We start from the raw sequence: 16,659 nt of genomic DNA, 5'->3' as shown, positions 1-16,659 counted from the left end.
TTAATTACAATTCAAGTCGTTACAACGACTTGCGCTGGAGGGTGCTGGACTTAGGAATAGTATGACTTACTATTCCAACTCCAGCCTAAGTAACATTAGGGAAGGTGTTGGAATAATAAATCATACTATTCCTTAGTTTAGAGTGCCATCCAGCGCAAGTCGTTGTAACGACTTGCTTTGTAATGCCTGTGATGTAAACATACCGCAGTGTAACAACCGTGTTGTAAAGATCGTTCTCCATATAGTGCTAATTTGGGCCGTTGCAAGCACACTTAAATAACCCAATAGTCACTATCATACAGTTATTCAAAATACTAATAAAGCAAAAATTGACTTTGAAATTTTTTAAAACAGTTCCTTGAAGTCGATAGCTCTGTCCGAGGCTATCACAGCATCGTTAACAAACAAATCCAATAGTTCTGGCATCACGGGCCACTTATAGTGTTGGGAACCCTAAAACAGTCCCTTTAGCAGTGCAGGGCATCAATGACCTCGTGATGAGCTCTGAAGAGCCAGCGTCGGCAGGCATTGGTGCCAGAGGTCGGTGCAGGAGTTGTTGTGCCCTTGAAGTCACACTCATTGCAGATCAAACTCCACGCGGTTGAAGGTGGGAGCACTGACATCGTTGGGCATCGGGGCTGTGGTGCGAAGTGCAGCAGTGCGGCATATGGTGTAATCAGTTCACGGTGCAGGCAGCAGCCCGTGACGGCATTCAGCAGCGTTGGTGAGACCAGGGCTGCAGTGCTAAGTGGACCGGCGCTTGTTGCAGTGCTGGCAGGTGACAGTGCAGACAGAGTCATCATTGTCATTGAATCGCTGTCGTCGATTGACGACTTGAATCAATGGCATTGTTGTCAGTGAGCCAAGACTGTAGTGAGGGACAGGGCAGTGCATTTCAAAACTTACGATTGATGCCCCCAGATCATGGTCCAAGCAGTGGCATCGAAGTCAGCATGGAGCAGTGTTGTCGGGGATACCAGGGAGGTGGTATGAAGCACCGCTGTGCGAACTGCAGCGCCCACAGGTCATGGTGTAAACAGCGGCTTGGTGGCATCATCGGACGGCGTCGTCAGGGAGACCAGGGTTGCACTGCAAGATGCGACAGTGTCAGGCCTGGGCGTAGTTCACGGAGATTTGCTTCGCGGAACTCCGCGAAGTTGCAAGAAAGCTCTGCAAAGTTCTGTGAGTGGCGGAGTGCAGTGCGAACTGCAGTTTGTGCTGGTATTCCTACTGCTTGGGTAAAAATTCTACCCGAGTGGTAGCTCGCACTCACGAACTTACCGTTTGCGATCGTGAACTTACCATTCATGATCGCGAGTGGGGAAAAACTTCACTGCACATCGCGAAGTGGGGTTTACTTCACTCCGGGAGCTCCATGGAGTGCGGAGTGCAGAAAATTCTGCAAACTCCGCGAACAGAGTGAAGTTCACTGCCCAGGCATAGACAGTGCCCTCTGTGGTGCCTTCAGGTCACGGAGACAGCAGTAGCATCATTGACGGCGTTGGGTTGCTTTTTCTTCTCTTGCACCACAAAACACACAGTTCCTGGTAGCAGATGAACTTGAAGTCTTTGCTGTTCCTGAGAAATCTTGGCCAGAGGGCCAGCTCTACCTCAAGCCCTTGGAGAGACTCTGGAAAATAAGTGGCAGAAAGTCCAGTCCAGTCCTCTCACTGCCCAAGACAGAAGCAGCCATTGCAGGCAAACACAGCAAAGCACAGACCAAAGTGACAGATGTCTTGATCCAAAAGAGTTCCAAAGGTTCTGGGTTCAAGTCCCCAATATTTATACTACATTTCCCTTTGACGTTGGTACAAACAAAGTTCCACTGGCATACATAATCCAGTTTTGCCTGGCTCAGGCCAGGTTCACTACAGGAGGTGGATACAGCTTTGTGGAAGGCAGCCACAGTCCATTGAGGTGCAAGCGACAACACCTCCCACTACTTTAAATGAAACAAGGTCTATTAAGCCTGGCTATGAGTCATCCAGGCAAGGCAGATACATCTCATCCCCTCTTGTGTCTGTATAGTGTGAATGCACACCCTTAGCTCCTGTCACTCCAAACCCAGATGGTGAATACACAAATGGCAGAGGCACACAGGATGGCTAAGCAATAAAATGCCCACTTTCTAAAAGTAGCATTTTCAAACACACAATATAAAAATCATCTTCACTAACATGAGTATTTTTAAATTCTGAGTCCAGGAAGCCTAAACTCCAAATCTCTACTGTGTCCCAATGGAAAGTAATGCTTGTAAAATGTTATAAAGCAACTACCATGTTAGTCTATGAGAAAGATAGCCTTGCAATTGTGAAAAACAAAATGCACAGTATTTCACTATTAGGTCATGTAACACACACCAGTACATGTCCTACCTTTCACACGCAAACTGCACCCTGCCACAGTGGTACCTTGGGCCTACCTTAGGGGTGTCCTATATGTAAGGGAAATAAGGGTAGGGCCTGGAAAGTGTGTGTACTTGCCAGGTCAACAAAGCAGTATAAATGTGCACAGACACTGCAGTGGCATGTGAGAACCCTTTGAAATGCTACTTGGGTGGGTGGCACAATCAGTGCTGCAAGCCCACTCGTAGCATTTGATTTACAGACCCTGGAAACACACAGTGAACTGTAAGATGGACTCACTAGTAAATCAAATATCCCAGTCAGGGAAACCGGTCATGACACAATTTACAGTAGGAGCACTTGCACATTAAAATTAAACAGCAGAGAAAAAGTGTACAGAGGTAAGCTGAGAGAAGGTAGTGCACACAGCGCTGCTGGTGATATTCGCTCCTACTTTTTAAACATGGTTTAAAACTTATGTTCTTAAACGTATATAGTAATTGTGTGTAACTTTTGATTTTGTATAGTCTTGCCGCTTGCACTTTATCTTGCTCACCTCCTTCAGGGCCCCCTGTCACTCTGCACCCCAGTCCACCGTAGCAGCTAGACTGGTGTTTGAGTGGAGGGAGTTTTTTCTTTCCAGGCAGTGGGCTTTTTCCACCCAATTCTGTTGGACCACTACACAGCTGCTATCTTGGAGGTGAGACGCTCTAGTCTCCCTCAAATCCCATTAGGGCTTCCGGCTATAACTCAGGCGATGGCGCCAACGCGGACAGAAAACGCTGGGAGAAGGTAGTGCACACACCGCTGTTGGTGATATTCACTCCTACTTTTTAAACATGTTTTAAAACTTATGTTTTATCCTGTTCCTAAACGAATATAGTAATTGTGTGTTGCTTTTGATTTTGTATAGTCTTGCTGCTTGCACTTCATCTTGCACACCTCCTTCAGCGGCCCCCTGTCACTCAGCTCCCCGGTCCACAGCAGCAGCTATGCTGGTGTTTGAGTGGAGGGAGTTTTTTTTCCAGGAAGTGGGCTTTTTCCACCCACTTCCGTTGGGCCACTACACGGCAGCCATCTTGGAGGTGAGAGACGCTCTAGTTTCCCTCAACTCCCATTAAGGCTGCCGGCTATAACTCAGGCGATGGTGTCGATGCGTAGTGGGCGTGCCGAAAGCAAGCGCGTCTACGCCCGTCTCCTTCGGCAGGGGCCAGGGCCCCCCCCTGCCGGTTTCAAAGCACATCACTCTATATCCTCCCCAGCGCTACTCAGGAGATTAAGGATATCCCCCAGCAAGAATTGCCTTCACTTGCCCATTTATGGACGTTTTGGGTTGTCCTCAGTGTTCTTATACTCCACTTCCTTCACCTAAACCCCGCCACCTCCTCAATCTACAAAATTCAGTCTATAAACTGTAGATCCTTACCCAAACAGGTCACACACATTTCTATCCTGATCAAAAAGGAGTGTCCTGACGTGCTGTTCCTTACGGAAACCTGCCTCAATGCTGAGTCAGAACCAGACCCGGTCCAATGTTTCCTACCAGGTTACCACATCCTGAGTAAAGGCCGGGAGCTGGGAAGGGGAGGACGCATTGCCATTATTCTAAAAGAAGGTTTTAAATGCTGCATCACCCCCATTATCCTTCCTGAATGTGAGAACTTCTCCTTTTCCATCTCACTTTCTTCAACCCACACCTTCTCAGGTATTCTTATATATCGCCCCCCTGGACCCCATGGACAACTTTTCAAAACTTTGCCAGAAGCTTGGCAAGCTCCCCCTCTAATTGTACTCTACTGGGGATCTCAATTTGCATTTTGATAACCCCTCAGACCCAGTAGTGACCAAACTAACACAGAATCGTCTGGCTTTTCAGATAAAGCAAAATGTTACAAACCCCACTCACGAGAAAGGGCACCTTTTAGATCTCATTTTCTCCAACTGCACTGAAATTTCGGTCAGAGACCCAGTCCCAGTACCATGGTCTGACCACCTTCTGGTCCTCTTCTCTTGGGATCTATCAAAACCCTTCCCCAATACCGGCACAATCAGTAGCTGGAAACGCTCCTGGCCCAACCTTCCGCTGGACTCTTGGAATGCAGCTCTCAAAAATTATATACCTATCCTAGATCCCTGCTCACGATCGCGAATGACCAATTTAACGAGTGGATCAACTCCTCCCCGGACCTAATTATATCTAGGGAACATATCAATAAAAACACAAGGATCAACCCCTCTCTGTGGTACTCCTCTAAGCTGCATGAGTACAAACAAACCTGCAAAAGACCAAAAGACTTGAGAAGAAATGGAGAAGAAACTATGATACAACAAGCAAACAGAACTACAAGGACCCTATAAAAACCTACCAATCCAAAGTGAAGGAGGCACAAGCATTTTACTATGAGGAAAGAATCAATTCTGCCTCAAACTCTCCACGCGAAATCTTTAAGATCGCTAAGCACCTCGTAAAACTAACAGTCAGGGTTGTCCCGCCTGACGGCTCAAACGCGCACTGTGACGAACTTGCTGAGTTCTTCTCCAATATAATCAAGGATATCTACAATTCCTTCCCCCCTGCTCCAACCATCAATCAGCGGCTTATGGAGCACTCCGTGTCCGATGAGCACTCTCTCAGGGATATTCCCTTGATGGACATGGATACTCTAGTGAATATATGTGCCTCACTAAAATCTGGCTCCCCTAATGACTAAGCACCTCCCCAAATCTAAGGCCGGGGAAAAAGTCTTTCCAGTGCTGCTGAAGCTGATAAAACTCCTCCATCTCGACCGGACTAGTACCCCCACTGTGGAAACACGCTATGGTGAGGGTGCTATTGAAGAAACCCAGCCTTAACCCTGATACACTTGGTAATTATCGCCCTAGCTCCCTCCTCCCCGGGATCAGCAAAATGCTAGAAAAGCATGTTAACTCAGTTATCTCTGCTTTTCTTGAATCTCATAACATGCTTCACTCGTTGCAAACTGGATTTTGCCCCCAACACGGGACTGAAACTGTACCACTCGCAGTGGTTGAAAATGCCCAAAAGATCCTAGACAAAGGAGGATCGACGGCTATCATCCTTCTGGACCTCAGTGCTGCTTTTGACACTTTTAATTATGACATCCTGATCCACAGACTAAGGTGAGGAATGTTGGTCTATCAGGCAGTGTCATCACCTGGCTACAGTCCCTCCTCGAGGACAGGAGCTCCTCAAATCGTATTACACTTGGCTGCGGCATCACTCAGGGCTCATCCCTCAGCACACAGTTGTTCAATGTCTACATGAGCCCACTGGCACAGATTGTCCTCCCCTTCAGGATAGACATTGTTACGTACGCCGATGACACCCAATTAGTGGTGGCCCTAAATCATACAGGATCTGCCTCGACCAGTCTAGGCCCATTCCTGGAGAGAGTCACCAAATGGATGGAACTCTCCTTCCTCAAACTGAATGGTGATAAAACGGAGCTCATGCTGCTGGCTAACTCACCCATTTGTGGCATCGGCCCAGCATGGCCAAGCAGTCTTGGCCACCCACCCATACCCAAAAACCAGATCAAAAGTCTAGGCATGTGGCTAGATCAGTCACTTACTTTTGATCATCAGGCAACCAAACTGGCCATATCCTGCTATGGCATCCTGCAGATGCTCCGTAAAGTTCTTCCACTCCTTCCTTTTTCAGCAAGGAGACTCATGATCCAGGCCTTAATCCTTTTTCACCTCTAATATGGAACTGCTTTGCATCTAGGAGGTCCTAGGGTGACCACAAACAAACTGCAAATCATCCGGAATTGTGCAGCACAGATGCTTTTTATGAATCCCAACAGCCACTCTGCAATACCTACTCTGAAAACCCTGCACTGGCTCCTGGTTGCGGATAGAATAAAATTCAAGTCTCTATGTGTTGCTCACAAATCCTTCTTGATAAAAGGGCCCCCATTCTCCAAGGCATCATTTCCCCTTACCACCCAAATAGATGCCTCCAATCATCTAGTCTCTACCTAGCTTTGGTCCCCAAAATCAACAGGATGAGAAGGGGTGGTCAATCTTTCTGTTTTACTTCTGCCAAGCTCTGGAACACTCTTCCCCTCCACCTACGCTTGGAACCAAACCTTCTCCCCTTCCATAAGCTTCTGAAAATGTGTTTTTTTCAAAACCCCACCTATTAAGCTGTTGTGACATGCCTTTCTTTCAGCTAGCGTCTGGGGTGCCTTCGGGTAGCCATGCGCTCTACAAATATCCATAGTATAACACACATAAACCAGCAAAAACAAAGTCCAGCACACCATCAAAACCACAAGGCCAGATAGAAAAAAGACAGAGGAAACATGCCAAAAGATGCCAGGTCTAACACATGTCTCCTCTAGCTGAAAGTAGGGAGAACTACCCACCCCCCTGGAAGTTCTCTTCAATGAGGCAGAAGAACCTGGACAGACCATCAGTGTTGGTGTGTTCTGTCCCGGGGCAGTATTCCACCGTAAAGTCCATTCCTTGTAAGGAGATGGACCACCTGAACAGTTTTGGGTTCTCACCTCTCATCTGCATTAACCATTAGAGGGGCCTGTGGTTGGTCTGAATTTGAAAGTGAGTCCCAAACAAGTAGAGCCTTAGCTTCTTCAGCACCTATACCCCAGCAAAAGCTTCTTGCTCTATGGCACTCTACCTCAGTTCCCTGGGGAGTAGCCTCCTGCTAAGAAAGACACAGGCTGGTCTAGACCCTCTCCGTTCAGTTGTGAGAGCACCACTCACGTTGCCACTGGATTCAAGCAAGCCTTTCTGAAGACGGCTGAAATGCCAGAAACCGGTCCTAGGAAGTTTGTTTCCGGTCCAGGGAAGACATGGCTTGGCAGTTCGGGCTGGACTGTTCCCATGAGGCACAGGGTCAGACTGATTTGCATATGGCCATGTCTGAACTGGGGTGGCAGAGTGGGCTAAAGAACGGTGATGGATTAAACCCAGATCAGTTGACTGGGGGTGAGTGCTTGCAATGTTCAACACTCCGTCCATCATTTCCTTTGGTTTTTGCTTTGTTCGCCATAAGTTGGCAGGGTATGCTCAGACGTGAGTCCCTTGCTCACTTTGCCACTGGATTCAAGCAAGCCTGGCTGAAGACTGCTGAAATGCCAGAAACCGGTCCTAGGAAGCTTGTTTCCGGTCTAGGGAAGACATGGCTTGGCAGTTCGGGCTGGACTGTTCCCATGAGGCACAGGGTCAGACTGATTTGCATATGGCCATGCCTGAACTGGGGTGGCAGAGTGGGCTAAAGAACGGTGATGGATTAAACCCAGATCAGTTGACTGAGGGTGAGTGCTTGCAATGTTCAACACTCCGTCCATCATTTCCTTTGGTTTTTGCTTTCTTCGCCTTAAGTTGGCAGGGTATGCTCAGACGTGAGTCCCTTGCTCACTTTGCCACTGGAATCAAGCAAGCCTGGCTGAAGACGGCTGAAATGCCAGAAAACAGTCCTAGGAAGCTCGTTTCCAGTCCAGGGAAGACATGGCTTGGCAGTTCGGGCTGGACTGTTCCCATGAGGCACAGGGTCAGACTGATTTGCATATGGCCATGTCTGAACTGGGGTGGCAGAGTGGGCTAAAGAACGGTGATGGATTAAACCCAGATCAGTTGACTGGGGGTGAGTGCTTGCAATGTTCAACACTCCGTCCATCATTTCCTTTGGTTTTTGCTTTGTTCGCCATAAGATGGCAGGGTATGCTCAGACGTGAGTCCCTTGCTCACTTTGCCACTGGATGCAAGCAAGCCTTGCTGAAGACCGCTGAAATGCCAGAAACCGGTCCTAGGAAGCTTGTTTCCGGTCCAGGGAAGACATGGCTTGGCAGTTCGGGCTGGACTGTTCCCATGAGGCACAGGGTCAGACTGATTTGCATATGGCCATGTCTAAACTTGGGTGGCAGAGTGGGCTAAATAACGGTGATGGATTAAACCCAGATCAGTTGACTGGGGTGAGTGCTTGCAATGTTCAACACTCCGTCCATCATTTCCTTTGGTTTTTGCAGCACCTCTACCACACCATGCTCTGAAGCATCTGTCTGCACAACAAATTCCCTGGATAAGTCAGGTGCCATGAGTACGGGTGCCATGCACATGGCTGCCTTAGGGGCAACAAAAGCGGTCTGGCAGAGACCTAAGAAGGCCCTCACCTCGGTCTGGGTCTTGGGGGGCTCCCAAGCCAGGATGGTGTCAATCTTAAGCTGTAGGGGCACCACCTGCCCACTTTGTACCTTGTGACCTAAGTAGAACAAAGACCCCTCCCGATCTGGCACTTACTGGCCTTGATCATGAGGCCTGCATTCTGCAGAGCCTTCAACATTTCCCAGAGGTGGTGCAAGTGATCTTCCAAGCTGGAACTAAACAAAGCTATGTCATCCAGGTAGATGGCACTGAAATCCTCCAGTCCAGACAACACCTGGTTGGTCAACCTCTGAACGGTGGCAGGAGCGTTCTTCAACCCAAAGGGTATCACCTGGAACTGGTAGTGCCCCTCTGGTGCTGAGAATGCAGACGTCTCCTTGGCCCCATCAGTCAAAGCAATCTGCCAGCACCCAGATGTTAGATGATATGGGATTTGGCAGCTCCCAACTCATCTATGAGGTCATCAGCTCCAGGGATGGGGTGCACGTCAGTCCTGGTGATGGTACTGATCCCATGGTAGTCCACATGGAACCAAAGTTCAAGATTGGCACTGGATGCAGGAGCCTGCTGGGAGCAAAACCACAGGGCTGACCCAAGGACTGTTGGAGGGCTCTATCACCCCTAAAGCCAACATCTTTGAAACATCTTCTTTGATGCAGGCTATGATCCTGTCAGTCAACTGGTGCTTTACAGGATTACTGTCCCCAGTGTCCACCTCATGAGTACATCAATGGGTGACAACTGGGGTCCCAACAGCTGGCAACAGTTACTCTGCTGCTCTGGGGTCACATGTAGGACCCTCAAAGTGTTCCTGGGAGTCTGCAAGTTCACTCGGTAGGTGACTTTACTCTTGCAGTCTACCACCTCAAAAGTCCCAGTCCACTTGTCCTGAAGAGTGCAAGGCTCTAGTGGGGCCATGTCCCACACTTTCTGTCCAGGTTGAAACTCACCCACAGTGGCATTCTTGTCATACCAACATTTCACATCTTCCTGACTGGCTTCTAGGTTCCCCTGAGCGTGCATCCTGAAGTGTGCAGTCTGGTACCTAAAGGCCAGCATGTTGCTGAATACATCCTGGGGGGCTGTCCTGCGAACTATCACCCATCCTTCTTTCAGCAGTCCGAGAGGCACTCTCATAGGATGCCCATACAGTAACTCAAAGGGACTGAACCTGAATGACTTCTAGGGTACCTCCCTGTAAGCAAAGAGAAGGCATGGTAAGACGACATCCTACTTATGCCTCATGGATTCGGTCAGACCCTTGATCATGCCCTTCAGGGTTTTGTTTAGTCTCTCCACCAACCCATTACCTTGGGGGTGGTAAGGAGTGGTAAACTTGTAGATTACATCACACTCCTCCCACAAGGATATACTTCAATATGAAATTTGTACCTTGGGCAGATACCACCTCTGTGGGGAAACCTATGTGGCAAAAGATCCCCAACAATTCCCGGCCCACCATGGGTGCCGTTGTTCTTCTCAGAGGGATATTTTTCAGGCACCGGGTGTCATAGTCCACCAAGACCAGGATATACCTGTTACCCATGGCTGTCTTGTGATCCAGAGGTCCAACAATGTCCATCCCCACCCTCTCAAAAGGGTTCCCTACAACAGAAAAATATTGGAGAGGAGCCCTACACTTCCTCCCACTCTTACCACTTTCCTGGCAAGTTTGGCAAGAAGTACAATGTGCATCTGACTGCCTTCACATTTGGGGCCAAACGTAATGGGTGACAATCCTGTCAAGGGTTTTGTCTAGCCCCAAATGTCCGGCCAAAGGCACGTCATGAGCCAGACCCAGTAGGAATGTCCTGAAGCAATGGAGTACCACCAATGCATGGGCTGACCCAGGCTCAGTGACCTTAGGCAGTCTGCATAGGAGACCATTCTCCCAGGGGTTCCAGTGTGATGCAAACTGATCACCAGCTGCCTGGTTTGCAGCCTGCTGCCACAAACCTTCCGGAGAAGGCCACTCCTTTTGACCCCTGCAAAACTCATCCCTGGTGGGACCCCCTTCTTGCTGCCAATGAGTCAGCTCAAATAAGTCCACCAGTTCAGCCACTTGTTCCCCAGTAGGCTCTGGGTCATCGTCCTTGAGGTCAGCCTCCTCCCAGACTGTGGGAATGTCAGGGATAGGTCTCCCGTGCCCATTGCCCTTTTTCTTGGGAGGCACCTGGGCCACTGTTTCAGGCTCCAGGTCGTTTTGATTACCCTTGCTGGCTGCCATGGACCGAGTTTTCATGCATGCCCACTCTGGCAACCCAAGCCTCTCCAAGTGATACCTGAGCTCCACTTGCTTCCACAAGGACTGCTCCAGGTCATTACCTAGCAGACAATCTACAGGCATGGAAGGGCTAAATCCCCACCCTCAAGGGATCTTAGACCCACTCCATTGAAAGAGAGCCTGTGCCACCGTACACTGGTGCTCTGAGTTGCCTACATCAAATACTTGGTGGAATGCTCCAGGGACTACTTGCTTCTCATAGACCAAATGACACTGGACTGAGGTCACACTGGCTCCTGTATCTCTGAGAGCCTCTACCTTTCTCCAATTGATTTTCACCCAGGTGTTGTACTTCTTACTGTTTCAGGTACCTGGCTTGCTGGTATCCTCTCACTGTTCCCTAGTGAGACAAGGGTAATTTCTGAGGGATCCCCACCCTCCTCTTGGAACCCCTCCTCCCCAAGTGCTACACTAGTCAACACCTTGGACTGCCCACCGGTGGGTGTCTGTGCCCCCTTGGAGCATTCGAGATCTCTCTTCACGTGGCCCACCTGGTCACAGGCATAGCACTTATGGGACCCCGTTCCTGCAGACTTCCCTGAAGAGACCCATTGTTTCTTATCTCCTGGGGGATGGGAATCCTTACCCTGGGTACTAGTTTGCAGCCCTTTAGAGAACTTCTTTACTACTATCCTTGTCCACCCCAATATTCTGCTGGGGACCCTGCCCACCTTTGGCACCGTCTCGCCCATACACCTTTTGTAGATCCTGGTACTCACCCAGCGGTCCACCTTCATAGCAAGCCTCCTGGGGTCAGTCAGCTTACTATCCGTCAAGTGGTGGCACAGCTCTGCAAAACATAAACTAGCCAAATGCTCCCTCGTAATCAAATTGTACCTCTCCTGAAAATCTGTCACATTGCTATCCTTCAACCAACCATCTACTGACCTACAAAAAGAATCTACACTTTCTAACCATGTCTGGGAATCAGTTTTCTTACTGTTTCTATACTGATCCCTGTACATTTCAGTAGTGAGACCATACCTAGTGAGAAGGACCTTGTTCATGTTAGTGTAGGTGAGGTTGTACCTTTTACTCAAAGTAAACAATGTGTTTCTCCCCTCTTCCGATTCTGCTACCCAATTCTTTTCAGGGACCCCATTCATGTGGATAGACGCCTCATGTCCCTGAAACCACATTTGTATGTCAACACTGTTCTTGTACTCCTTTCTTACATTCTTAGGAATGTGTACTATCCTCTCTGAGTGCACCGAGGAATTGCTGCCACCATCTCAGCTGGACTTAATCTTTAGCTCCAGCTCCTTGAAACCACGCTCATGCTCTAAAACCATCTTCTGTGATTCCATCTTGATCCTCTCAAGCTCTATTTTATGCCTCCTAGCTTTCCTTCTGTCCTCCAGCTCCTCTGGGGACAAACCGCTGCTGCCTGGCCTGGAAGGCTCCTCCCCTTCCAAAAGCACAATCACCCTAGGAATAGGCTCCTCCACCTCCACACTAAGATCTCTAGTCTGGCTGCTACCCAAGCCCTCAGCTCCTTTTGTAGCTCCTCTTTCCTGGTGAGGCATCTGACTTCGAATTTCTAGTTTTTGCAAATTACCTGCAACTCTTTTACGTTGTAGGATTCCAACCTTTCCTCCACAAAGGCCACTTCTAGAGATGCAACTATGATGCTGCTGATTCAGGCATGATGCAGAAGGAAGTTTAAGTTCAAAACAAATGGCAAGATCAAAAATAGACCAAAAGAAAAAGAGTATGTGGTACGCAGTGGTCTGCTGTATGGTAGCAGTGTACACCAATCACTTTAGGTCAAGTGCAAATGCAGGTCCTATCCTCACCACTTAGAACCAAAGTTGAAAATGGGGGTCTCTAGTTGGCAGGTTGTAACAAGGGGTGGGCGGAATTTGCGAAATCCACTTTCGCAAAATTATTGCGAAAATGTTAAAAATTATCGCAAACACGCGGAAATATCGCGAAGATGCGGAAGTTTTTTTCCCGCATGTTCGCGAGATTTTCTGCATGGTTGCGGCTCGCCAACTTACCCATGTGGTTGCTCGCAGGTGCGGCCATCTTGTTTTCAGTTGTCTCACGGTGCATGATCGCGAGAAGAAAGACGTGATCGCGCGACGCATGACGTCACTGCGGGCGCGAACTGTCGCGAGACAGCGCAAATGGCTAAAAAAAATACAACATCTCATGGAGAACGCGACCGCAGGGATTCAGGTAAGGTGATCGCGCGCGCACGAGAGTGTATTATTTTACAGCGCGAGCAAGAAACAAATTATCGCCAAGCTGCGGAATGCGGAAATTTTGACATTTTCGCGCTCTCCACAGAACGCGAAAATGTCAAATTATCGCAATTTCCGCGTACGGAACGAAATTTTCGCCCAGGCCTAGTTGTAACCCTGTCTAAGTAGGGGCCTTCTCCTACTCAGGGTGAGGGAGTTACACTTCTGAAATAACCCCTGCTCACCCCCTTGGTAGCTTGGCACGAGCAGTGAAGCTTATCTCAGAGGCAGTGTGTAAAGCATTTGCACACAACCCACAGTAATACAGTGAAAACATTAGAAATGGATAACACACTAGTTTTAGAGAAATAGCCAATATTTACCTGTGTAAAACAAGACCGAAACAATAAAAACCCAACATACAGTTATTCAAAATACTAATCAAGCAAAAATATACTTTAAAAACTGTTCCATGATGTCGATAGCTCCATCTAGGGCTATCACGGCGTCATGAACAAACAAATCCAATAGTTCCGGCTGACCTCGGCATCACGGTCCAGCTACGGTTTTGGGAGGATTCGCAAATAGTATCTTTAGAAATGCAGGCCATCAGGAACTTCCCGATGATCTCCGAAAAGCGGGCGTCGTTAGGAGTCGGTTCTGGAGGTCGGTAAAGGCATCATCGGGCCTGTGAAGTCACACGTGTTGCAGATAGAACTCCATGCAGTTGAAGGCGGGAGTGCCGTGGTTGGTGGGCATCAGGGCTGCGGTGCAAAGTGCAGGGGTGGGGTGCCTTTAGGTCACGGCGCAGGCAGTGGCTTGGTGACGGCATCCAGCGGTGTCGGTGAGACCAGGGATGTGGTGCGAAGCGAGATGGGCTGGTCGCGGTGCTGGCAAGTCACAGTGCCGGGAGCAACATTGTTGTAGTTGTTGAAGCACTGTCGTAAGCTGAAGTCAATGGCGCCTGTTTCGGTAGGCCAAGGCAGCGGTGAGGGATGGGATGGTGCGTTGTGTCACTCACGAGAAGTGCCCCCAAACTACCATGAAAGCAGCAGCATGGATGTCGGCATGGAGTGGCATCATCATGGATTCAAGGGCAGCAGTGTGAAGAGAGGTGGTGTGAAGTGCGGTGCCAACAGGTCACAGTGCAACTAGTGGCTCAGTGGCGTCATCGGATGGCGTTGTCGGTGAGCCCAGGGTTGCGCAACCCTCTGCTGTGCCTTCAGGTCACAGAGCTGACAACGGCATCATTGACAGCATTGGGTTGCTTTTTCTTCTGTTGCACCACAAAACACACAGTTCCTGGTGCTGGGAGCAGATGAACTTGAAGTCTTCGCTGTTCCTGAGATTTCTTGAACAGGGGGCAAGCTCTGCCTCAATCCCTTGAAGAAATGGAGGAAGATAAGAGGCAAAAAGTCCAATCCAATCCTTTCACTGCCCGAGACAGAAGCAGCCACTGCAGGGCGACACAGCAAAGCAGACAACAAAGTGATAGTCTCTCCTCACAGCTTGTCTCTCTCTTCTCTCTTCTTCTTGGCAAGTTTCTTGATTCAAAAGAGTTCTAAAGTTCTGGGGTCAGGGCACCAATATTTATAGCACATTTTCCTTTCATTTATACCACAATCCACTGGATACATAAACCAGTTCTGCTTGCCTCAGGTGAGGTTCACTACAGGAGGTGGAGACAGCTTTGTGGAAGGCAGCCACGGTCCATTGAGTTACAAGCAACGGGTCCTCCCAATACTTCCACTAGTGGCAGGTCAGAGAACATTTGGAAAGACTACTAGTAAACCAAATATCCCAATCTTGGAGTTTACAGTACGAGCACTTGCACTTTAACATAGAACAGCAGGGAGAAAGTTCACAGAGACACTAAACTAACAAAAACAAAGTCAAGTACACCACCAAAACCAGGTCAGAATATATATATCTATATATTCACTGCAAAAAGCATAGGTTTCAGGGGCGTTATAGTTAGGAATTGGCATTTAAAAAACCTTAGAAATTCACTGAAAAAAACAAAGGTTTCAGGGGCGTTACAGTTAGCTGGACATTTCCCTCGTACACAACCCTAGAAATTCCCCTGTTATAGTTAGTTCAGCTAACTATATCTCGCGCCCCCGCAATGCACTGCTGATGACATCACATATTACAGCACTCATGACATGGTCAGTGACATCACTGATGACATCACTGATGACATCTCAAATGACATCACTGATGACATCACTGATGACATCATCCAGTAGGTATGTGTTTCTGTACAGTTTTAATATGTTTAATATATTTAGGGAAAGGTCTGTTGAAGAATGAGTGGGTGTACAAGTGTGTGAATGGATGATTTTGTAGGTGCGTAACTGACTCTTTAAGTGAGTCATTAAATGTATCTTACTGCAGACTAGTGACTAAACTGTGTGAATGTCTGTGTGTAGGTGTATAAGTGGCTGCATGGTTTTGTGAATAGCTATATGAGTGTCTATATGGGTTATTGATTGGTTGTCTGAGTATCTGTATGGGTGCCTGAGTGTTTGTGTGGGTAGGGTGTGTGTGACTCTATGCATAGATGTGTGAGTGGGTGATTCTATGGGTGCATGGTTTTAAGAGTGCATCTGTGATGGACTGTATGGTTGGGTGAGTGTATGTATGGGTGTGTTAGGGATTGAATGTATATCTCAGTGGTACATGTGTGACTAACTACATATGTGAAAGGCAGTATATATGTGTGTAAGAGTATATAAGTGGGTATATGTGAGAGTGTGTGATTGTGAGAGTGGCTGTATGGATGAGGGTGTGCTTGTATCAATGATTCTATTAGAGCGTAAGAATGTGGTACTATTTTTATGAGTAAGTGAACTTGAGTGTGTTTAACTGCATAGGTGAGTAAATTGGACTGTGTTTAATTACTTGCACGACTGACTAGGTGTGTCAGTACCTTAATGGATGATTGGCGGTGTGTGAGTGTCTATATAGGTGTATAAATGCATATGATAGTCTTGTACGGAGTGACTTTAAGTATGAGTGACTGTACAGGTGAGTGAGTGGAGGTGTATGTAGACCTAAGAGTTAATGAGTGGGTATGTAGTTATTGGTATTGGAGTATCTATGATTTTCAAAATGGCCGTCTGAAATTTTGAGTCGGTGTTTCTAAGGTTATATTAGGGTGTGAGAAGATGCACTAATTTATCACATGGATGATGTCATCAGTGATGTCATGAGTGACGTCATTTGAGATGTCATCAGTGATGTCACTGACCATGTCATGAGTGATGTAATATGTGACGTCATCAGCAGTGCATTGCGGGGGCGCGAGTTATAGTTAGCTGAACTAACTATAACAGGGAAATTTCTAGGGTTTTGTACAAGGGAAATGTCCAGCTAACTATAATGACCCCTGAAACCTTTGGTTTTTTCAGCGAATTTCTAAGGTTTTTTAAATGCCAATTCCTAACTATAACGCCCCTGAAACCTATGTTTTTTTCAGTGAATTTCAAAGGTTTTTTAAATGCTAATTCCTATCTATAACTTATCTCTGAAGATATCATGAAAAGCATTCTTTTTTAAAAGTAGGGTGCACATTAGTTTTGTGGAAAAGCATCTTTGTGATTGGTTAAGAAAAAGCAGTTTCAACGTGGAGTACATATCAAAGGATAAAATTTGCTCAGATCAACCACACCTGCTACTTGCATTTGAAAGG

The sequence above is a fragment of the Triturus cristatus genome, chromosome 1_2 (genome assembly GCF_964204655.1).
Source record: "Triturus cristatus chromosome 1_2, aTriCri1.1, whole genome shotgun sequence".
In the NCBI taxonomy this organism is placed as follows: domain Eukaryota; kingdom Metazoa; phylum Chordata; class Amphibia; order Caudata; family Salamandridae; genus Triturus; species Triturus cristatus.
The sequence above is the reverse complement of the archived record's forward strand: the minus strand, read 5'-3'. Positions refer to the sequence as shown.